Below are 25,107 nucleotides of genomic sequence, written 5' to 3'. Positions count from 1 at the left end.
GGCGCCGTTGCCGGGGACTGTTTTAAAAAGTCATTATTTGTAAATTTGTTAGTTTTTCATTTTGGTTTATTTTTCTGTTCAAATTTTAACTTAATTAATTTTTCTATGATTATTTCAGGTGTTTTTGAGTATTGACCGAATTATTGATTTACTCCGTGTAGACCCTGAAATTGAATGAACTTTTCACAGCAAAGAAGACAAGCAAGCAAGCGAAGGACCGAAGAAATGAACTTCGAAAATCTGATCCAAGGAAATGGAGCAAACCCTGCTCAAAATCCTATCCTTATTGCTGACGATAGGGATAGAGCTTTCTGATAGTATGTCGTGCCAGTGTTTCATGATCTTAATCCGACTATTAGGAGGCCCAAAATTGAGGCACAACAGTTCAAGCTAAAGCCAGTCATGCTCCAGATGCTTCAGACAGTGGGCCAATTTAGTGGAATGCCTACCAAAGATCCTCACCTACACTTAAGATTATTTATGGAGGTGAGCGATTCTTTCAAGTTAGTCGAAGTACCTGAAGATGCATTATGATTGAAGCTATTCCCATATTCACTAAGGGACAGAGCTTGAGCTTGGTTGAACTCATTGCCACCAAATTCAATTTCCACCTGGCAAGAGTTAGTAGAAAGATTCCTTATGAGGTATTTCCCGCCTAGCAAGAATGCTAAGTTGAGGAACGAGATCACTACTTTCCAACAAATGGATGATGAGTCCTTGTATGAGGTATGGGAAAGGTACAAAGAATTATTACAAAAGTGCCCTCATCATGGAATCCCACATTGCATCCAACTTGAGACATTTTATAATGGTCTGAATGCTCACACGAGAATGGTAGTGGACGCTTCTACTAACGGTGCTCTCCTTTCTAAGTCTTATAATGAGGCTTATGAAATCATTGAGAGGATTCTCAGTAACAACTATCAATGGCCACCCAATCCAGCAACTTCAGGAAGATGAGTTGCTGGAATACATGAAGTAGACGCTCTTACTTCACTCGCATCTCAGGTATCATCAATATCCTCAATGTTAAAAAATCTTACTAATAATGGGTCTAATAGTTTTACAGCATAACCACCAAATCAATTTGAAATCATAGCCTGTGTTTATTATAGGGAAGGACATTTGTTTGAAGAATATCCATCGAACCCAGAATCCATATATTACATAGGTAACCAGAACCAAAATCGAGGAAGGCAAGGACTGCAATCCCATTTCGATAACCATCATGGCGAAACCACCCAATAGTAACCAAAGGGCTGGAACGAGTAACACTTATGCCTAACCTAGACCAACCGAGCTACCTAGTTTCCCTCAACAAGTCCAGAAACCCGCTCAGGCTAAATCATCCAATAGCTTAGAGAATTTATTAAAGGTATACATGGCGAAAAATGACACAACTCTAAGGAATTTGCAGAATCAAGTGGGCCAGCTTGCTACTGAACTTAGGAACCGACCACAAAGTGCTTTACCAAGTGATACTAAGAATCTGAGGAATTCGGGGAAGGAGCATTGCAAAGCGTTGACATTGAGGAGTGGAAAGACTTTAAAGCCCAATTACCTCGAAGTTGAAAAGGAGCAAGCTGACGCTCAAGATTCAGAGGAAGTTCAATCGAGTGTTGAAATTCCAGTTTCACAAGAACCAGAATCTGTAAAACCTGACAAGGTAATTTTAGAACCAGCTAATTCTGATCAACTCATAACTCCGTTAGAAGCATAATTGCCACAGAAGATGAATCAACTAGTTTCAGTAAAGATACCACCACCACCCTACCCTCAAAGACTTCAAAAGTAGAAGCAGTAGATTTAATTCAAGAAGTTCCTAGACGTACTTAAGCAACTTCATATCAACATTTCGTTGGTTGAAGCACTTGAGCAAATGCCAAACTATGCCAAATTCATGAAGGATATCCTGTCCAAAAAATAAAGACTTAGAGAATTTAAGATGGTAGCTCTGACGAAGGAATGCAATGTATATCTTCAAGACAAATTACCCCCAAATTTGAAGGATCTTGGATGTTTTACGATACCTTGCAACATTGGAGCAACATATTGTGGTAAGGCATTATGTGACTTAGGTGCGAGTATTAACTTGATGCCTATGTTAATATTTAGGAAGTTGGGGATAGGTGAAGTTAGACCTAATACAGTTACACTTCAATTAGCATATCGATCTTTAGCACATCAAGAAGGAAAAATCGAGGATGTATTGGTACGTGTAGATAAATTTATCTTCCCTACTGATTTTGTTATTCTAGACTTTGAAGCAGACAAACAAATGCCAATTATCTTAGGAAGATCGTTCCTAGCAACCGGAAGGACCCTTATTGATGTACGGAAGGGCGAGTTTACTATGCATGTTCAGGATGATCAGGAAACATTTAACATTGTTAAATCTATGCAATTTCCTGACACAATTGATGATTGTTCTGCAATATCTAATTTAGAGGATTTAATAGTGGAGAAGGAGCTCAACTACATTGAGGATTCGTTGGAACAAACTTTGACATCAGAACCTCCAAATGATGAAGAGGAGGATGAATACTTAGCATTGTTAGAAGCTAATCAAAAGGGAATTAATCCGCAATCCTGTTTTGAATCTTTGGAATTAGAGAAAAGGGATTATGCCCAACCAAAACCGTCAATCGAGGAGCCACCTAAATTAGAACTCAAGGTACTACCTTAACATTTAAAATATGTTTATTTAGGTAACGCTTCTACTTTCCCTATAATTGTTTTAGCAAAATTAACATGAGCAAGATGAGAAACTCATCCTGGTGTTCAAATAATTCAAGAAGGCTATCGGATGAACCATAGTCGATATTCACGAAATTAGTCCATCTGTATGCATGCACAAGATTATCCTTAAAGATGGCAAAAAAGGGGCGATTGATGGACAATGAAGACTGAACCCCATTATGAAGAATGTAGTCAAGACAGAAATAATCAAGTGGTTAGATGCAGGTATAACCTACCCCATCTCAGGCAGTTTATAGGTAAGTCCAGTCTAGTGCGTGCCAAAGAAAGAAGGTATCACGGTCATTGAAAACGAGCATAACGAGTTGATACCAACTAGAATAGTTACGGGATGGAGAATTTACATTGATTATCGAAAGCTAAACAAGGTACTAGGAAAGATCACTTTCCTTTGTCGTTTTTGGACCAGATGCTGGATAGACTTGCGGGGTGAGACTATTACTATTTTCTTGATGGATACTCGAGGTATAATCAGACTACAGTAGCACCAAAAGATCAACACAAAACAACATTCACCTGCCCGTACGGTACATTTACATTTAGAAGCATGCCATTTGGTTTATGTAATGCACCTGCTACATTTCAAAAATGTAAGATGTCTATTTTTACTGACATGGTTGAGAAGTATTTGGAAGTTTTTATGGATGATTTTTTAGTATTTGGAGATACTTATGATGATTGCTTAGCCAATCTAGCCAAGGTATTAAGGTAATGTGAAGAAACAAACCTCGTACTCAACTAGGAAAAATGCCATTTCATGGTACGAGAAGGTATTGTTCTAGGGCATCGGATAACGAGACATGGGCTCAAGGTAGATAAAGCAAAGGTAGATGTTATTGTGAAACTCCCACCTCTAACATCTGTAAAGGGTATTAGGAGCTTTTTGGGCCACGTCGGTTTCTATCGAAGATTTATTAAGGACTTCTCCAAAATTGCTAAGCCCTTATGCAAATTATTGGAGAAGGACATGACGTTCAAATTTGATGAAGAGTGCTTCAGAGCTTTCAACAATTTGAAGAGTCAACTAGTTTCGACACCCATAATCGTCACACTAGACTGGGATTTTCCATTTGAACTGATGTGTGACGCAAGTGACTTCACAATAGGAGCTATTATGGGCCAGTGAAGGAACAAAGTTTTTCATCCCATCTACTACGCAAGTCAAACTCTGATAGGAGCTCAACTGAATTATACGGTAACAGAAAAAGAGTTACTTGCTATTGTGTTTTCTTTTGACAAGTTACTTGATCTTATCTTATAGGTACCAAAGTGGCTGTCTATACCGACCACTCAGCAATTAAGTACTTACTTGCCAAGACAAATGCTAAGCCGAGGTTAATCCGATGGGTACTTCTACTTCAAGAGTTTGATCTAGAAATTCAAGATCGAAAGGGAGTAGAAAATCAAGTAGCAGACCACTTGTCCAGATTGGAGCCATAAAAAGGGAACTCTCCTCTTATACCAATTCGAGAGACGTTTCCAGATGAACACATACTGAAAATAAATCATGTCCATAATACCTCTTGTTTTGCTGATATTGCTAACTTTTTAGCTTGTGGTTTGATGCCGATTGATAAGACGTATCATCAAAAGAAAAAGTTTCTTCACAATGTGAAGTACTATTTCTGGGAAGAGCCCTACTTGTTTAAGAAGTGTGCAGATCAAATGATCAGGAGATGCGTGGCAGAAAATGAAGTACATAAGATTCTATATCATTATCACTCAACTCCGAGTGGGGGACACTTCAGAGGTACATGTACTGCAGCCAAGGTACTGCAAGCCATATTCTTTTGGCTAACATTATTCAAAGACGCATATGCCTATGTAAAGAGTTGTGGTCGATGTCAAAGGGTTGGAAATGTTACCAACAGAAATGAGATGCCTCGAACAAACATCATTGAAGTAGAATTATTTGATGTTTGGGGTATTGACTATCTCGGTCCTTTCCCTCCGTCCTTTGGTCACATGTATATATTGGTAGCAGTAGACTATGTGTCTAAGTGGGCCGAGGCTAAAGCTTATCCGACAAATGATGCTAAGGTTGTGATGAAGTTTTTGCAGAAACACGTGTTCACAAGGTTTGGAACCCCAAGAACTATTATCAGCGATAAAGGGTCCCATTTTGTGAACAAGTGGTTAAAATGGTTATTAGATAAACATGGAGTGAAACATAAGGTCACTACAGCTTACCATCCGCAGATGAATGGGCAAGCTGAATTGGCAAACAAGGAGATCAAAGGCATACTTGAGAAGGTAGTTTGCCCAAACCGATGAGATTGGCCCAAAAGACTGGGTGATGCTTTATGGGCTTACAGAACAGCATACAATACGCCTTTAGGGATGTCACCCTATAGCTTGGTCTTTGGGAAAGCTTGTTATCTGCCCTTAAGAGCACAAAGCTTACTGGGTCTTTCGACAACTCAACTTGGATCTTAAGCTTGCTAAAGAGAAATAGATGCTCCAACTTAATGAGCTAGAGGAATTCCGAATGTTCTCATATGAAAATACCAAATTACTTAAGGAGAGACTTAAGAAATGTCATGACAAGCACATTCGAGTTTGAGAATTTGAAGCAGGTCAGCAAGTCTTGTTATTTAATTTCAAATTAAGGTTCTTTCCAGGTAAACTAAAATCAAGTTGGCTGGTCCATTTACGATTCATTGCGTCTATCCGTACGGAGTTGTTGAACTCCAAGGTAAGGGAGGTAATTTCCAAGTTAATGCTCAGCATCTGAAACATTACTGGGGAAATAAGACAGAACGGAATCAAATTTCATTCATTTTATCAAATGTTTAATTTTTCTTATGTTCCTTTGTATTAAATGATTTAGGGTATATTTTTAGGATTAGTATGTTTGAATAAATTTTGTCTAGGAGATTGGAACTTAAACGGGACCACGTATGACCCCTTCAATCTTTCTTAGGAATTTATTTTAACATAATAATTTTTTTGAGAAATTATTCCCTAAATAGAAATTTAAATTTTTTGTTTTTCAAATAAAAGGGTCAATTTTGATCCAAGTTTTAAATTGCAACTCAATTTCAAATTTTCATTAAGTCTATGGACTTAATTGAATTATTTTTAAAATTTGGTTGCTCATTTCGTAAATAATAAAAATTAGATGCCTCTTTTTGTAAATATTTTTGAAAAGTTTCAAGAATAAATGTTTTTAGTTTAATAAAAAAGATGATAATTATTAATATACAATTATATCCATTATAATATATATTGATTATTATCAACTTTATATAGAGTTAGGATTAGTTTTAATTTTAATCATATTTTATTTTTGTTTTAATAAATTAATAGCAATGATAATTTAATATGCATATATTTAATTATTAATTGTTGTTAACTTTGAATAGAATTAGAATTAGAATATTTTAATTATTAAATTACTCTAAGAATTCTACTCTACTTCTTACTCCTTCCATTATAAATTCCACCCATCTATTCTTATTTTCATTCATTTACCATTCACTCCAAAAACACCCAAAACTTTAAGAGCCACAAGCCTCTAGCCGATAGCCTCATTCGACCAGCAGCAGCTCACGTACACGGTGTGCGATCGTCCAGCACCAACAGATTGCCTGGCTTGCTCCTTGGTGCCATACCAGCTTTAGCTCCAGCGCTCAACAGGCCTGTTGGCAAGGATCCATGCATCCCACGCTGTGTCCAGCCCCAACCCACTTGCCCCATTGCTGCCTGTTGCCATGTAGCTACTCCCACCAGGTTACGTTGCTCCTTGGCCTTACTTGGTGCATCCTCTTGCTGCCCAACATCCATGCGGCATCAACCCTATTACTCACACCACCCTTTCACCCATCCTCAACCAAAAACCCCCAACCTATTCTTATTTGCTAACTTTTGTTTCATAATTATTTTACTTAGGAGCTTTTAATTTTTACGTAAAAGGTGGTAAGACCGAATTTTCTCTTAAATTTAATTTTATTCTAATAATTAATTTTTCAATTTATTGAATCATTAATAAATATTATTAATTAAATTTTTGAGAAAATAATTTTTCCCATCTTTTGTTCAGGTTAATCATGCCTTGCAAGAGAACTCGTGCTTGTGCCCAAATTGATGAAACACAAAACAAGTTTCATTGTGAAGAAGCCAAAGCAAGATACAAGACTATCTTTAAAAATCAACAGATACATCTTCAGAAAGGCTTCACATTGAAAGAAAGCAACTATATTGATTTTATGGCACATATTTGTCAAGTTGCTGAAGCCCTCAATTGGAAATTGTTTTGTGAGAAGAGACCTAGTGTGGATGAGGAGTTAGTGCACGAATTCTATGCAAATTTAACCACAAGCGAGTTGACAGAAGTTCCAGTTTACGGAATCAAGGTACCAATAACTTCAAATGCTAGTAATGAGTTCTTTGAATTGCCTGATTTCGAAAACGACCAATATTCTTCCTTGCTGAGAAATATAGAGCCTGAAAATTTGCAAGAAATTCTCGACGAACTTACAGTTCTAGGTTCTAAGTGGACTGTGTCAAAGCAAGGAATTGACACTTGTCGAAGAGAATATTTGACAGCACTTGCCTAGCTCACATGGGACTACAAATTCATTAGAGCGAATGGTCTTATTATACTCGATTTTAACTAGAAACACCATTGATGTGGGAAAAATCATCCTGAGAGAAATGCGGAATTGTGCCGTTAGACGTTATGGGCCAGCCTACTTTCCCTTTACGATAACAATTATGTGCTTGAAAGCTAAAATTCTTGCAAACGTAAAGAAGATAGGCTATAGCCAGGGCACAATCATAGATTGGGACCTCTACTGAATAGCTGGAGATTCTGTTCTACATTAGTGAATTGAAGAAAGTGAGGATTCCAAAGAAGAGGAAGAAGATCCCACAGAGATCAAGCCAGTGCAATCGGCAAAAGTCCCTGATACGGTGGAACCAATGGAACCAGAAGTTGAACCTGATGAGAAACTTCAATATTCAAAGCTCAACTGCCTAGCCCAGATCTTTGAAATAAGCTGTCAAAGTTGATGGACATAATGCAGCATATGCAATGGCAGCAACAATCTTACTGGAGATACTCAAAAATAAGGAATGACTCGATGAGAAGTGCTCTTAAGAAAATTTACAATGACCCATTTATTTTTGTGCCTGAATTTCCAGATTTTATATTTGAACCATGGAGTCCATTATCGAGGAAGGAGCGAAGTGATTCATGCAAAGGCAATAATGATGAAGCAAAAGATGAGTCGAATTCGAAAAGATCTGCAAATAAATAAAAGGGGGGATCTTGACTTTATTTTATTTCTATTCTTAGGCCATTTTAGGATTAAGTTTAAGTAGGAATTTTTATTTTTCACATAATAAAACAAGAGATGGAGATCATGAATATTAAACAAGTCACAAAGTATAAAGTGTGGCAATAGGTATATACATGTCTAAGATTTGATCTAGAGAGAGCTCGGTACTTAAGTAGTCAATTGGACTCACCTCCTCTTTTCTAGAATCCTACCTGGTGTATAGTATCTATTCACTTTTAACAATGAGGACATTGTTCATCTTAAGTAGGGGGACCGAAAAATTGAATTATTTCCACTCAGAATAAATTTTTCTTTTAATTATGATTAGGATATATTTTGTTCAATAATTGGAAATTTTGTTAAGTATGCTAAACTTTGGTATAAATAAATTTCTACTATTTCAATAAATTATTATGTTAGCTTAATAATGATATGAAAGTATTTTTAAAGCATGCAAATCGTACCATAAGTTTTTAGTTCCTTACGAAAGTTAGGCATGCATGAAAGTTTAAGTATTTAGAATTGACTTTGTAGTTTCTTGAGACGAAATCCTAGGAAGCATGGAACATTGGAAATGATTTAGGAAACTTTTGTTTGGACCGTTTGAGCCTTTCAAGCCAACCATGATGAAATTTTTATCCTTTGAAACCCAACTTTGAGACTATATGGCCTAATTTTATTTGAACCCTTACAAATTTAGCCATCATTTCTCTTAACTATCTTAAAATTGTCCCAAACACTAAACACAGTACTATTCGAAGCATTCTTTACAAATAAGTTTGGGGAAGTTGAAAAGAAGTATCGGATGCTCTATAATTGTACTACATTCAGTAAAATGCTTGAATTAAAAAAAAGAGCATGAGTCCTTAAAATAAGATGTACAAAAGAGTATGTGAAAGTAAAGAAAGTTGATGTATTGAAGGTAATTATTTCGAAGGTCCAAATGCAAGCTGAGTCTAGGGTTAAAAGCCTAAATTTATCTATCTTTTACCTACCCTTAAGCCCAACGACGTTACAACCTTGTTAAAGACCTATTGATTCAAAGTGCCAATGCTGCCTACATTAGTGGAGAGAAATTACTACGTACAACATATGAAGACATAAGTTAAACTTAATGATTGCAGTTTAATCTTGAATAAAAAGAATAAAATTACATTGGTAAGGTTTAACATGACTTTATTAGGAAGCATTTAGTCTAATTTTTGCTATTATAATAGTTGTTGAGATTAATTTGAATGATATGTATACCTAAGTAGCATAACTATCAAATTTCTTGTCTTTAAGCATAAGTATATTAAATTCATAATTTTGAGAAAAATGTTGTTTTGAATGAATTTTTCAAAGGTGTTTCCAAGAAATTCTTTTCAAAATTCATTCATTACTCGGGACGAGCAATGAATTAATTTTGGGGGTGTGGAAACACAAAAATTTACATACTCTTTCATACCCTTTTAAACTTAAAGTCATGCGAATTCGGTTAAATTCTTGTCAAAAAATAATTAATTTTTATAAAATAATTAAACTGCACTTAAAATATGAACATATTTAATTTTAGCTAATTTCATAATTATTTTTTATTAATTTTGGTTATTTTCGACAGAATTGCACAACAGGCGAAAAATGGCTCGGCAGACACTACTAGAAGCACAAAACTGAGAAGCAATTTGAAGCACCGAGGCAAATTAATTTTTAGCCTAAGATGGTCCAAAATTATGTGTATTAATTCATAATTTAATTAATTTTAATTTATATCCAAGTTAATTTGGGTTAAGAAATTATTATTAATTAATTATGAAAAAACGGTCCGATTGAACCGAACCGACCAAGAAAAGGACAGCCCAAATTGTCCAAGTGTTGACCCAATTCATCTCATTAGCTGATTACTTAAGCTGCAAAGAAGCCCTTGAAGGATTGTTCAAATTACAATTCAACCCCTCCACAATTGGTGGCTTTGAAGATTTGCCCCAGGCCATATTTAGCAAAGTTGAAGCCATCAACTTTGCCACATAGATGGTCGGCCAAGGGGTGGCTCTTTGGCTGCTATTTTTAGAAAATTTTAGCTGCCACATTCAGCTATAAAAACCCCTCTTGGCTGATCATTCAAAGCATCCCTCATTCATTCACATCTCTTCTCTCTTCTCTCACATTCTCCTCTAATTTTCCCTTTCAAAATCCCTTGCTCTCTTGCCAATTTCTCCTCTTGGAAAAGGGACATTCATCAGCCATTTTGGAGAAACATTGAAGTGTTCATAGCAGCCTTGATCGGCAAGGACAATAGAGAATAAGGACAGATCAAATTAGTCAAGCCACAGAGAAACACCGGATTTGATTCTTGTTCCCTATCTCTTTAATTTTTGTTGTTGTTATGATGAACATATCTATGAATATTTATGTTGTTCGAATGGTTAATTTAATCAGCTTAGCTTGAATTTAATTCGTGTTGGTTTTATTGCATTTCATTTGCTTAAATTATTAAAATTGTGTTTATGCTGTTATAGGTCTCGGTAAAATGCTTGATTAAGTAAAACCATGTCTAAGTTATTCTTGCATTAAAATTGTGAGGTAGCTAATGAATTAATTATTTAAAAGGATTAAAATTGTAATTAATTGAAACAATACTTAGTCAGTGCGTGTTTATTCTTCTAAGGTAGCTGAAGGTTAAATTAACAGTGTATCTGACGATACACTTGCCTTGCAGAATTTGCAAGATTATAGTGATTAAACTGTTTCAAGGTAAGGATACCTTGTTACCTCACATAGTCTTTTATTTTCTTATTAGATTTAATTAATCATTTGAATTGACAAAGGAATATGCAAGATATTAGTTCAATTTAATGAGTATGTATGTGCAATAACATGTTTGCTTATTAAAATCTGTTTAATCGTTTGAATTGATATAGGGATATGTTAAGAGATGAATGGATTTGTGTAGGTGAGTATGTTCATAAGTTAGCAAATTATCGAGTCTCCGTGAATTTGTTCGTAACAACATAAACATGAGTTTAATAATTCTAAGTTAAAGAAATGTAATTAATCCAACACAATTATGTCATCTTGATTAAATCACATTTTGAAATCGTGCATTAGAACTTTTATTTTTATTTAGTTTAAAATATTAATTTTCTTAATCACTCTTTTCAAAAAAAAAATACTTTTCTCCGCCAAAGTGTTTTAAATAGCATTCATAAATAATTCTTTTCATAGTCTCTGTGGGTACAATAACTCGACATTTACTTGTCACTTTATTACTTGTTGCGATTGTGTACACTTGCACATTTCCGTCGTTCCAATTACTTTAAAGTTAATGGAATATTGAATTATTAATTTTAATTGATAGGGACTCAATTAATTGAAGAAAGAGTTGCAAGGACTATTTGAGTAAATAGCCCATTTTTATATTAGTCAAATGGAGTTAGTGGATGTGTATGAGGCTAATATAGATATATAGGTGATATCAATAATGATATACTAGGATAACTATTATACATGTAAGTGAAATAAGAGAAAAAATAGAAGAGTTAGTAAAGATAATAAATAAAATAAAAAAATATAAGAGTTGTTCAAAAAAAAAAAGAGAAGAAAGCTTCATTTTTTTGCTCTGCATGCCGGAAATGGGGGTAGAAAATTCAGCCATTTTTCTTATGCTTTAAAGCTCAAATTGGTTAGTAAATCTTGGTTCTTATTTCATGAATTTTGTCTTTTTTGAATCCTAATATCATGAACTAGTTTATCCATGTAACACCCCGAACCCGAGACCGTCACCGGAGTCGAACACGAGGTGTTAGCAGACTTTAACCACTTATAAAAAAAATTTCCCAGACACTGCCAATCTGCGTACTAGTCGCTTTAAAAATCATATCTTGAGTTTCACAACTTAAAAATCAGTTTCATAATTTTTCCCTGAAACTAGACTCATATGCCCATCTACATATTTTTTTCTACAATTTTTGGTCAGGCCAATTAGTACAGTTTATTAGTCAAAGTCTCCCATGTTACAGGGATCGACTACACTGACCTTTGCGCATTACGACTTGGATATCTCCCTGCACAGGGCTTCAATACTGATGCCGTTTGTTTCTATAGAAACTAGACTCAGAGAGGAATCCATACGTATATGCATGACTCCTAATTATCTCTGGTTAATTTATAATGAATTTCCAAAGTCAGAACAGAGAATCCAGAAACCGTTCTGGCCCCTTCTCACGAGAACCTGAATATCTCTTAACATACTGTCCATATGATCATTTCGTTACTTTTCTATGAAAATAGATTCATCAAGGTTCGTTTACATAATTTATTCACTATTTAAATCCAATCCTACTATTTTTAGTGATTTTCCAAATCTACATCACTGCTGCTGCCAGCATCTGCCTTTAAGGTAGACTTTACCTAATTCATAGTTTCCATGATTCAACTAGCCCTTTTAGCATAAATAGCACAAATCATGATAGCGATTAACCAATTCCATACCAAATGATTATAACATTATGCTCAAACATATATAAGTCATTTTCGCATGGCTATATACATTAACCGAAATATTCTTCCGCCACTAGTCTATCTTATACATGCCATAAGACAATCCGAAACATAGCAGTACCAAACAGTGGATAGTGATAGTGTGACTAGTTGCTGACGATCCCCGAGCCTGTAGCTTCACAATGAAATCTATAAAACAGAGGAAACAGAGTAAACGGAGTAAGCATTACAATGCTTAGTAAGTTTTAAGCAGTGTCAACAGATAACAATCAAATTATAACATAGTTGTTCGTATTTTTATTTCACTCTTCCTTCGGGCATACCATCCCTTTACCGAATCTGCACATCTCATCATATACAATAGGCAGATAAACTTTCACATAAAAGTGAGCTCATGTGACATAGATATATCGTATGATTTCACATCACCTCTCACACTGATCCGATGTCACATAATCACAGGAATAGTCTCATAGATTGCTTTCGTATGCATCACATAACTACCTTATGATTTAGTGCAAATCAAGCTCACATATAAACTTGAAGTACATACCTGTTTAACCTTTCGCATTGAATATATTTATAAGCAATTCTTATTACGAAGTCTTACCCGGACATAATCTCCACACGAAGTTATCGGGTCTTACCCGGACAAAATCCCCACACGTAGTCATCGGGTCTTTAGAGCTCGGATATAGTACAAGCACGAAGCTTAAGGACATTAATCAGTGATAATATTCTCGCATAAAGCCTGCGGGGTTTTAACCCGGATATAGTACTGACACAAATGCCTTTCGGGACTTATCACATTTATGCACTTCCACATCCATTACGTTGGCCACTCGGCCTTGTCACATATATACACTTTCACATTCATCACATCGGCCATTAGGCCTTATCACATATATACACTTTCACATTCATCACATCGGCTATTAGGCCCTATCACATATATATACACTTTCACATTCATCACATCGGCCATTAGGCCTTACTATCATTTCATATTCGAATACTCATAAACTTACAATACCACGATTTAGAATTCAAGTATGGGTTTAATCAATAGCTTATGAGCAACTAAAACAAGTTTATCAAGGTTCACAACATAATCTCAAATTCAGCACAAGCTGTTTTTCCTGAGCAATAGTCACTAAATTATTTATAACTGGAGCTAAAAATTTCCAAATCACTTTCCGTTAATTTTTCCTGAATATAGACTCGTATATCTTCCATACATAAAATTTCCAGAATTTTAGGTTTGGCCAATCAATACCAGATTTTTCTTAAAGTTTCCCCTGTTTCACTGTTTGACTAATCTGACCACTCTTCGCTACGAATCAAATTTATCATTTTACAGAATTCAAAATGTGTTGTATTTGATTTAATTTGAAACTAGACTCATTAAGGAGTCTAAGCATATAAATTTTATCTTATAACCATTTTTGTACAATTTATAATGATTTTCTAAAAACAGAACAGAGGATTTCAGTGTCATTCTGTGCTGTCTCACACAACTTTAAGTATCTCATTATCAGAAATTCCTTTGCTTACATAGTTTCTTTTATAAGAAACTAGACTCATTAAGCTTTAATTTCATGTCTCATTCAGCCTCTAATTCAAGTCCATGAATTTATGGTGATTTTCTAAAGTCACGTTACTGCTGCTGTCCGAAGCAGACTATTTCAAATTACCCTTAAATTCCCAAGCTCAAACACTTAAGAACTTACCATTTGAGCTTAGAACATATCATGGCCACATCTTATCTTATTAAATCAACTCATCATGTCCTATTATAATTGAATTTACTCAACGTTTAAACACTTAAAACTTACCTCGGATGTTGTCGAACGATTCCGATGGCTATTCGACCACTTTTTCCTTCCCTTTATCGGATTTAGTTCCCCTTTGCTCTTGAGCTTAGAGAATACAAATAGGAGTATTCAATATTTAAACCAATAATATGAATTTATTTATCACGTTCGGCAATCACATATCATTAAATTTTCAACCCAAAATGTCATTATATGACCACATATACACATATCCATATACTTAAGCTCAATAATATCATGTACTCACTTTAAGTATATTGCCGAATATACTTAATCATACATACATCTAACCAAAATAAATTTCAAAAATCATTATATCATTTATACACTAAGCCGAATACTCTTACCAAGTTCACCTATATTCTTCAACAAATTCTTCATTGATCAAACACATATTCGGCTAAAGAAATGGCAATTTTAGCAACTTTTGATTTATTACTTAATCAATTATAATACATCTAAATATTCTTTTTCATATCATTAACTCAAATCACATACATTATTTAATATAACATTTTTACATTCGGCATTAGTGTCAACCATAGTAGCCGATTCTTCCTACTTTGTACCCATGCATCTATTTGATCCTTAGTTAGTTCAAACACTTCACACACTAAGACTCATCCAATTTTAACAAGAAATAAAATCCTTAATCCTCAAACTACCATGGCCGAATGTTATAACCCAAGCCACATATATTGTTCCTCAAGGCCCTTCAAGGACCACATTCGGCACCTCCTTAATAACAACCCAAATTTCAACCTTCAAGAAAGAAGAAGAAAAAATATATGTGCTAAGAGCTTCAAACTACTTGGCCAACTATTAAACCTCCTAACAATCAAAACTTAAGCCATGGAATGATTAGAACTTGAACTAACCACCTTCTTTATACAAAATTTTTCCAAGAATTTCAAGGTACTTACCTCTTCTTAATCCTCATCCAAACCGAACATAAGCAAGAGAGCTCTTTCTTCTTCCTTTGATTTTTCGGTCAAGAAAAACAAAGAGGATGAAGCCTTTTTTTTTTCTTCTAGTTTCTGCAAAATGGGGGAGCAAGGATGAAATAACTTTGGTTTCTCCTCCCACTCCCCTCATATTTTATTGTTCTTCCCACACATATTAGCATTAAATGTCTTTAATATGTTTTTCTTTTAATACTTATTTCCTATTATAAAACCATGTAGTCATTATAATATTAATACAAAATGCATATGCTTTGTATCCCATACCCTCATGGCCGGCCACTTCCTCTAAGGTGGGGAATTTGACATGCAAACCCATCATTTCACAACATGCATTATTAGGCCACTTTACATTTGCCTAGCACATTTCCAAATTTTCTCACATAAGTCCTATTTGATAAAATTCACTTACCATTAACAAAATTCAAACATGAAATTTTCACACATGCATATGTACATATAATGAGCATCAACTATGACGGTTAATTATCTTTATGACTCGGTTTAGTGGTCCTGAAACCACTTTCCGACTAGGGTCACTTTAGGGGTGTCACAACTCTCCCCCCCTTAAGAAATTTTCGTCCCCGAAAATTTCTACCGATGCATAGTTTAGGATAACGTCCTTTTATTGAATTACATCCACAAAGACATTAGCTCATTGATAGCAATTGTAATTCATTATTGATTTCGCATCGGTCTATAAAATCATTTTCTTATCTTAAAACAAATACATAAACATTTCTACAAGTATGCACAAATATCTCATTTTCTTGATTTCATAAGCAATAATCACTTAACTTAATTCACAAATGCATTTCAAACACATATTAACATGTATAATTCACATCATCAACCCACATATTTGTAACCCACATTTTCATTCATGAATAAGCTGTAACCTAACCGAAAGTACAATATACTTAAACATCCCAATAAATATCCTTTATAACTTTATCACATCTCAATATTCAACTTAACTCATTTCCAAAAGAAAAGTCAACTTCCACGTACCTGAACATTTAGTTCATTTAGCACATTCAATCATAGTTAACGTTACCTGTATACAGTCGAATAGGCATAAAGCCTAATATAATACACTGGCATGAGATTTATTCTAGCACATAACTCGTATATCAAAAATTATCAACATTCATCAAAAATTCTTTCAAACTTTCGAATGTCGAAACTTAATCAAAATAATTTCTTAAACAAGATTAACAAAATAGTGTCCATTCAGCAATAGTACATATAGCTCTTACAATGCCATATCCTAGATATGGTCTTACATATTCTCACATATCGAGCCGATGCCATGTCCCAGACATGGTCTTACACACTATCTCAAATCAATGCCTTCGTCCCAAACGAGGTCTTACATGAATTCCACTTCACACACTTAGTGCCCACTGACCGATCTCGCACTCATAGTGCTCGGTTAAAGGAATTCGCACACACACAGTGCCTCTAATCATTCACACACATAGTGCTCTTATTCATTCGTTATTACACATTGAAATGACTTAACCAAGTCTATAAACATCATGTATGAACACTTTTAAACATATCATCTCATTTAAATTTGAATTCGTATAGTAATGAATACTTAAACTTTGCTCAAATTACCGGAACGAAGCCTACTAGGCACGAAGGCCCGAATACACGTCACCAGCATGATTGCTCTTCGGGACCTAGCCCGGACATAACACCAGCACGAATGCTCTTCGGGGTTTAGCACGGATATATCACTAGCACGAATGCTCTTCGGAACTTAGCCCGGATACATCACTAGCATGAATGCTCCTCGGGACTTAGCCCGGATACATCACTAGCATGAATGCTCTTCGGGACTTAGCCCGGACATCATTCAAATAACCATGCACATTTAACAACAAATCATGGCACATTCGTATTTCATTTTCGTTAGCAAAACTCAAACACAAGACACTTATCATTCTTGCAATTTCGGCTCAATAGCCACACACAAAGAGCATGATTTTGATTTGCTTAAAACATGATCTAATCAAATCATAATTTAAGCTCTATTACTCAAGAACTTACCCCTTTCCGCTGTCCGAAATCGACTCGGTAAGGTCGCACCCTTAATATAAATAATTGATAGAGAATATATATATAGTGGGTTCGCACACATAGTGCTTAATAATCAACCACGCACACTTAGTGCCATGTACTTTAAACTCGCACACTTAGTGCCATGCATTTCAAGCCCGCACACTTAGTGCCAATCTCACAACCGTGAACACTTATTGCCCGCACACTTAGTGCCAATCTCACAACCGTGAACACTTATTGCCCGCACACTTAGTGCCAATCTCACAACCGTGAACACTTATTGCTCGCACACTTAGTGCTGAAAACCAACCACTCTATACGCTTCACTGCCTTTTTACATTCGACAATTTCGTCTCTACATACATATACACATATAGCAATACACCTTAGTATATCATTTACATTACTCGAATACAAACAAAACACGCTTATCGACCATTCAACTTCCAGTTCCATAGCCACATACAAAAATCACATTTATAGTCATAACACTCTTTCAAAATTGCATCACTTATACCCTTATAATTCAATCCAAATCGAAATTCAAATACGAGTACATGATACGTACCTGATCAACTTAATAATTTAGGCATATCTAAGTGAAGTTATATCGCAAATCCTCATAGTCAGAAGCTTGCCACAGCTCGATCGGGATCAAGATTCATTGCAATACAGCAAACACATTTTAATAGCCAAAAATCATCACACTATCATTTTATCACTTTATGGCATGTATAAATAGACTCACGCGTGCTACGTTAGTCCTAGAATCGACTAAACCGTAGCTCTGATACCAATCAAATGTAACACCCCGAACCCGAGACCGTCACCGGAGTCGAACACGAGGTGTTAGCAGACTTTAACCACTTATAAAAAAAATTTCCCAGACACTGCCAATCTGCGTACTAGTCTCTTTAAAAATCATATCTTGAGTTTCACAACTTGAAAATCAGTTTCGTAATTTTTCCCTGAAACTAGACTCATATGCCCATCTACATATTTTTTCTAGAATTTTTGGTCAGGCCAATTAGTACAGTTTATTAGTCAAAATATCCCATGTTACAGGGATCGACTACACTGACCTTTGCGCATTACGACTTGGATATCTCCCTGCACAGGGCTTCAATACTGATGCCGTTTGTTTCTATAGAAACTAGACTCAGATAGGAATCCATACATATATGGCATGACTCCTAATTATCTCTGGTTAATTTATAATGAATTTCCAAAGTCGGAATAGGGAATCCAGAAACCGTTCTGGCCCCTTCTCACGAGAACCTGAATATCTCTTAACATACTGTCCATATGATCATTTCGTTACTTTTATATGAAAATAGATTCATCAAGGTTCGTTTACATAATTTATTCACTATTTAATTCCAATCCTACTATTTTTAGTGATTTTCCAAATCTACATCACTGCTGCTGCCAGCATCTGCCTTTAAGGTAGACTTTACCTAATTCATAGTTTCCATGATTCAACTAGCCCTTTTAGCATAAATAGCACAAATCATGATAGCGATTAACCAATTCCATACCAAATGATTATAACATTATGCTCAAACATATATAAGTCATTTTCGCATGGCTATATACATTAACCGAAATATTCTTCCGCCACTAGTCTATCTTATACATGCCATAAGACAATCCGAAACATAGCAGTACCAAACAGTGGATAGTGATAGTGTGACTAGTTGCTGACGATCCCCGAGCCTGTAGCTTCGCAATGAAATCTATAAAACAGAGGAAACAGAGTAAACGGAGTAAGCATTACAATGCTTAGTAAGTTTTAAGCAGTGTCAACAGATAACAATCAAATTATAACATAGTTGTTCGTATTTTTATTTCACTCTTCCTTCGGGCATACCATCCCTTTACCGAATCTGCACATCTCATCATATACAATAGGCAGATAAAATTTCACATAAAAGTGAGCTCATGTGACATAGATATATCGTATGATTTCACATCACCTCTCACACTGATCCGATGTCACATAATCACAGGAATAGTCTCATAGATTGCTTTCGTATGCATCACATAACTACCTTATGGTTTAGTGCAAATCAAGCTCACATATAAACTTGAAGTACATACCTGTTTAACCTTTCGCATTGAATATATTTATAAGCAATTCTTATTACGAAGTCTTACCCGGACATAATCTCCACACGAAGTTATCGGGTCTTACCCGGAAAAAATCCCCACACGTAGTCATCGGGTCTTTAGAGCTCGGATATAGTACAAGCACGAAGCTTAAGGACATTAATCAGTGATAATATTCTCGCATAAAGCCTGCGGGGTTTTAACCTGGATATAGTACTGACACAAATGCCTTTCGGGACTTATCACATTTATGCACTTCCACATCCATTACGTTGGCCACTCGGCCTTGTCACATATATACACTTTCACATTCATCACATCGGCCATTAGGCCTTATCACATATATACACTTTCACATTCATCACATCGGCTATTAGGCCCTATCACATATATATACACTTTCACATTCATCACATCGGCCATTAGGCCTTACTATCATTTCATATTCGAATACTCATAAACTTACAATACCACGATTTAGAATTCAAGTATGGGTTTAATCAATAGCTTATGAGCAACTAAAACAAGTTTATCAAGGTTCACAACATAATCTCAAATTCAGCACAAGCTATTTTTCCTGAGCAATAGTCACTAAATTATTTATAACTGGAGCTACAAAGCTCCAAATCACTTTCCGTTAATTTTTCCTGAATATAGACTCGTATATCTTCCATACATAAAATTTCCAGAATTTTAGGTTTGGCCAATCAATACCAGATTTTTCATAAAGTTTCCCCTGTTTCACTGTTTGACTAATCTGACCACTCTTCGCTACGAATCAAATTTATCATTTTACGGAATTCAAAATGTGTTGTATTTGATTTAATTTGAAACTAGACTCATTAAGGAGTCTAAGAATATAAATTTTATCTTATAACCATTTTTGTACAATTTATAATGATTTTCTAAAAACAGAACAGAGGATTTCAGTGTCATTCTGCGCTGTCTCACACAACTTTAAGTATCTCATTATCGGAAATTCCTTTGCTTACATAGTTTCTTTTATAAGAAACTAGACTCATTAAGCTTTAATTTCATGTCTCATTCAGCCTCTAATTCAAGTCCATGAATTTATGGTGATTTTCTAAAGTCACGTTACTGCTGCTGTCCGAAGCAGACTATTTCAAATTACCCTTAAATTCCCAAGCTCAAACACTTAAGAACTTACCATTTGAGCTTAGAACATATCATGGCCACATCTTATCTTATTAAATCAACTCATCATGTCCTATTATAATTGAATTTACTCAACGTTTAAACACTTAAAACTTACCTCGGATGTTGTCGAACGATTCCGATGGCTATTCGACCACTTTTTCCTTCCCTTTATCGGATTTAGTTCCCCTTTGCTCTTGAGCTTAGAGAATACAAATAGGAGTATTCAATATTTAAACCAATAATATGAATTTATTTATCACGTTCGGCAATCACATATCATTAAATTTTCAACCCAAAATGTCATTATATGACCACATATACACATATCCATATACTTAAGCTCAATAATATCATGTACTCACTTTAAGTATATTGCCGAATATACTTAATCATACATACATCTAACCAAAATAAATTTCAAAAATCATTATATCATTTATACACTAAGCCGAATACTCTTACCAAGTTCACCTATATTCTTCAACAAATTCTTCATTGATCAAACACATATTCGGCTAAAGAAATGGCAATTTTAGCAACTTTTGATTTATTACTTAATCAATTATAATACATCTAAATATTCTTTTTCATATCATTAACTCAAATCACATACATTATTTAATATAACATTTTTACATTCGGCATTAGTGTCAACCATAGTAGCCGATTCTTCCTACTTTGTACCCATGCATCTATTTGATCCTTAGTTAGTTCAAACACTTCACACACTAAGACTCATCCAATTTTAACAAGAAATAAAATCCTTAATCCTCAAACTACCATGGCCAAATGTTATAACCCAAGCCACATATATTGTTCCTCAAGGCCCTTCAAGGACCACATTCGGCACCTCCTTAATAACAACCCAAATTTCAACCTTCAAGAAAGAAGAAGAAAAAATATATGTGCTAAGAGCTTCAAACTACTTGGCCAACTATTAAACCTCCTAACAATCAAAACTTAAGCCATGGAATGATTAGAACTTGAACTAACCACCTTCTTTATACAAAATTTTTCCAAGAATTTCAAGGTACTTACCTCTTCTTAATCCTCATCCAAACCGAACATAAGCAAGAGAGCTCTTTCTTCTTCCTTTGATTTTTCGGTCAAGAAAAACAAAGAGGATGAAGCCTTTTTTTTTCTTCTAGTTTCGGCAAAATGGGGGAGCAAGGATGAAACAACTTTGGTTTCTCCTCGCACTCCCCTCATATTTTATTGTTCTTCCCACACATATTAGCATAAAATGTCTTTAATATGTTTTTCTTTTAATACTTATTTCCTATTATAAAACCATGTAGTCATTATAATATTAATACAAAATGCATATGCTTTGTATCCCATACCCTCATGGCCGGCCACTTCCTCTAAGGTGGGGAATTTGACATGCAAACCCATCATTTCACAACATGCATTATTAGGCCACTTTACATTTGCCTAGCACATTTCCAAATTTTCTCACATAAGTCCTATTTGATAAAATTCACTTACCATTAACAAAATTCAAACATGAAATTTTCACACATGCATATGCACATATAATGAGCATCAACTATGACGGTTAATTATCTTTATGACTCGGTTTAGTGGTCCCGAAACCACTTTCCGACTAGGGTCACTTTAGGGGTGTCACAATCCAAGTTGAAATTTTGAGAGTGAATGGAATTTATGAAAGTTTTGGGGTTATTTTGTTTAATACTAAGTGTCCTTGTGGTGATAATTTAAATATAAGTTTTGTAGACTAAGTTGGTCGTAGTGAGTAGTGATTTTTATGGGTAATAATTCCTAGGGACTAAAATGTTATACATTCAAAATAACATAGCTTAAATTGATAACTTGGTGAAGTAAAGGGACTGTTTTAGTGGACTGTTCTTATGCTGGAAAATTTGGAACTTATTTGCGAATTCCATTATGTATATAAAGTATATTGTGATATGAAATTGACTAACAATAACTAGAAATGAGTAAAATGTTATAATATAGATTTGATTTATATTAGTAGAAACAAGAATGGTATTGATTGAGTTAAATTGTTAAAAATATATCAAGAGAAGAATAGAGCGAGGATCAACCGATGAAAGGAAAAGACCACTGAGTAGATATCCGTCGTATTTTGGTAAGTTCATAGACTCAAATTTGGTTTTACATCTAATTACTATTTAAATTAAGTAATATTAAATTTTCTCACGATATAAAATGTATCAGTATAATTGAATATTGTAAGGAAAATAAATGAGGAAAAATGTAGAAGCAAATAAATGTATAATCATTCATACGTTCGACTAGCACTAGGTGCAATATTTGTCAGCTTGTTTGACTAGTGCTGGGCACACAACTATCGGTTAATCCGACTAACATTGGGTGGAAATATTGTTGGTTTATCCAACTAGAGCTAGGCTCACAATTATTATTTTCAATTAATCCGAGTAGCACTGGGTTCATATATTATTGGTTTATCCAACTAGAGTTGGGCTCACAATTATTATCATCAGTTAATCCGACTAGCACTGGGTGCAAAAATTGTAGGATTATCTAACTAGAGCTGGGTTCACATTCGTTACCGTCTGTTAATCCAACTAGCGCTAGGCGCAACCTTTTTCCGTGGACTACCGCTAGGCACTGGGTACCACATTGTGTGACACCCCTTAACTGTATCTGACACTGGGATAGGGTTCGAGGCATTACCGAACTTAAACATTCACAACATGCAAAATCAGGCCACAAATTTTTTTCCAAAATTAAAACATCTCAAACACATGCATATCGTCCCTTATACAGGCCATCGAAGCCTGTAACATACATCGGGGTGGTTCGGGACTAAACCGAGAACTTTTGACAAACTTTTGACAACTTAACCATTTTTTTTACTTTTGAGAGTGGGTTAGGCCGTGTGGTCACACATGCCTGTGTGGCTTGGGACACGCCAGTATCCTCAGCCCTTGTAACCCTCTGTTTATGACGTCAGCCAAACATATTGATCCACATGTTCAAGCCACACGCCCGTGTGCTAGACTGTGTCCTCTACACAGCTGAGACAGATGGTCGTGTCTCTGCCCGTGTGGCCAACACTTAGGCTATTTTCCAAGCCTTATGTTGTCCTTAATTCTTTCCCATACTTTACACATCATGGACCCAACTTATAACATCAATTTAATGGTTAATCGATCTTGAGAAAGATTCAAATAAATAATTTACATATTGTCTTACATGTGTTTATTACCCAGCATTTAGTCTCTACACATTCTACAATTGTCCATATTTAATCATTATCAACTTACTACCAGGCCACAAATCCATTCCATGGCCATGACCACCTCGAATGGTTCTAGGACATTCATCATATACATGTGTTATACTATTATTCATAGCAACCAATTATAATCACACAACATGCATTAAACCATAGCAAGAATAATTAGGCTTACAAGCCATAACCATAATAAGCTACATCTCATGGCTATATATAATAGATCAATATAAGCTGGTACATTTGGCTAATCATAACAACATATAGTGTAAAAACTAGTCCTTATACATGCCACTCACTGGAAAGTGTTTAATACACGTATGACAATACTCTGGAGTTGATAGCTTGATAGTGTGATGCTGCCTCTGACGATCTCCAACCCCGAGCCAACCTGAGAACACTAAGAAAATGGAGAGGAGGGAGTAAGTTTAAAGTTTAGTAAGTCCATATGAAAATAATAAGCATTGTAACAACATGTTTCCTTAGGCAATCAACCATAATGACACTTTTACTCATATTCTAGTTAAGCTATTTTCTCGAGTCGTAGTTATTTATTTATTTATATCTGGAGTTAAGGAACTCTAAATTAATATCTTTTAATTTTACCTAAAACTAGACTCATTTATATTCTTATAAAAAAAATTTCCAGAATTTTTGGTTCAGCCAATAAGTACAGTTTATTATTCAAATTCTCCCATGTTTCGCTATTTGATAGCTTCGACATTTCTTCACTAAAATTTATTTATCTCATAGTACGAAACTTGGATAATGTTCCCGTCTCTTTCTACTAAAATTATAGTCATTAAGGATTTCATTCATCTGATTCCTAACTCATAATTATTTTTTTACAATTTCTAGTGATTTTCCCAAGTCAGAATAGGGGATTCCAAACTTATTCTGAAATTGTCTCACAAGAATTAAAATATCTCATCATATGAGATTCCTTTACTAGAACCATTTCCTTTATCTGAAACTAGACCCAATAAACTTTAATTTCATATTTTATTCAGTCTCTAACTCAATTTCAACTATTTTTGGTGGATTTTCAAAGTTGGACTATTGTTGTTGTCCAAAACTATTTCAGTGCAAATTCATAGTAACTATCATAAGCTCATTGATCATGGACTCATCATTTCATGAAACCCATATCTCATTACACAATGTAAGTTAACATAATATTACAACACAATTCATAATCATAAGCAAAAGGA

At 34.9% G+C, this 25,107-nt stretch overlaps 1 non-coding gene across 1 annotated transcript; it reads right to left on the bottom strand.

The window, feature by feature from the left end:
- Positions 1–669: 669 nt before the first annotated feature.
- On the bottom strand, positions 670–776 carry LOC121210301 (small nucleolar RNA R71). The gene has a single exon (XR_005905415.1). It is a non-coding gene; the product is annotated as a small nucleolar RNA R71 (small nucleolar RNA).
- Positions 777–25,107: the final 24,331 nt, after the last annotated feature.

Source organism: Gossypium hirsutum, chromosome A11, assembly GCF_007990345.1.
Source record: "Gossypium hirsutum isolate 1008001.06 chromosome A11, Gossypium_hirsutum_v2.1, whole genome shotgun sequence".
Taxonomy (NCBI): Eukaryota; Viridiplantae; Streptophyta; class Magnoliopsida; order Malvales; family Malvaceae; genus Gossypium; species Gossypium hirsutum.
Note: the sequence above shows the minus strand (reverse complement) of the source record. Positions and strands in the feature narration are given on the sequence as shown.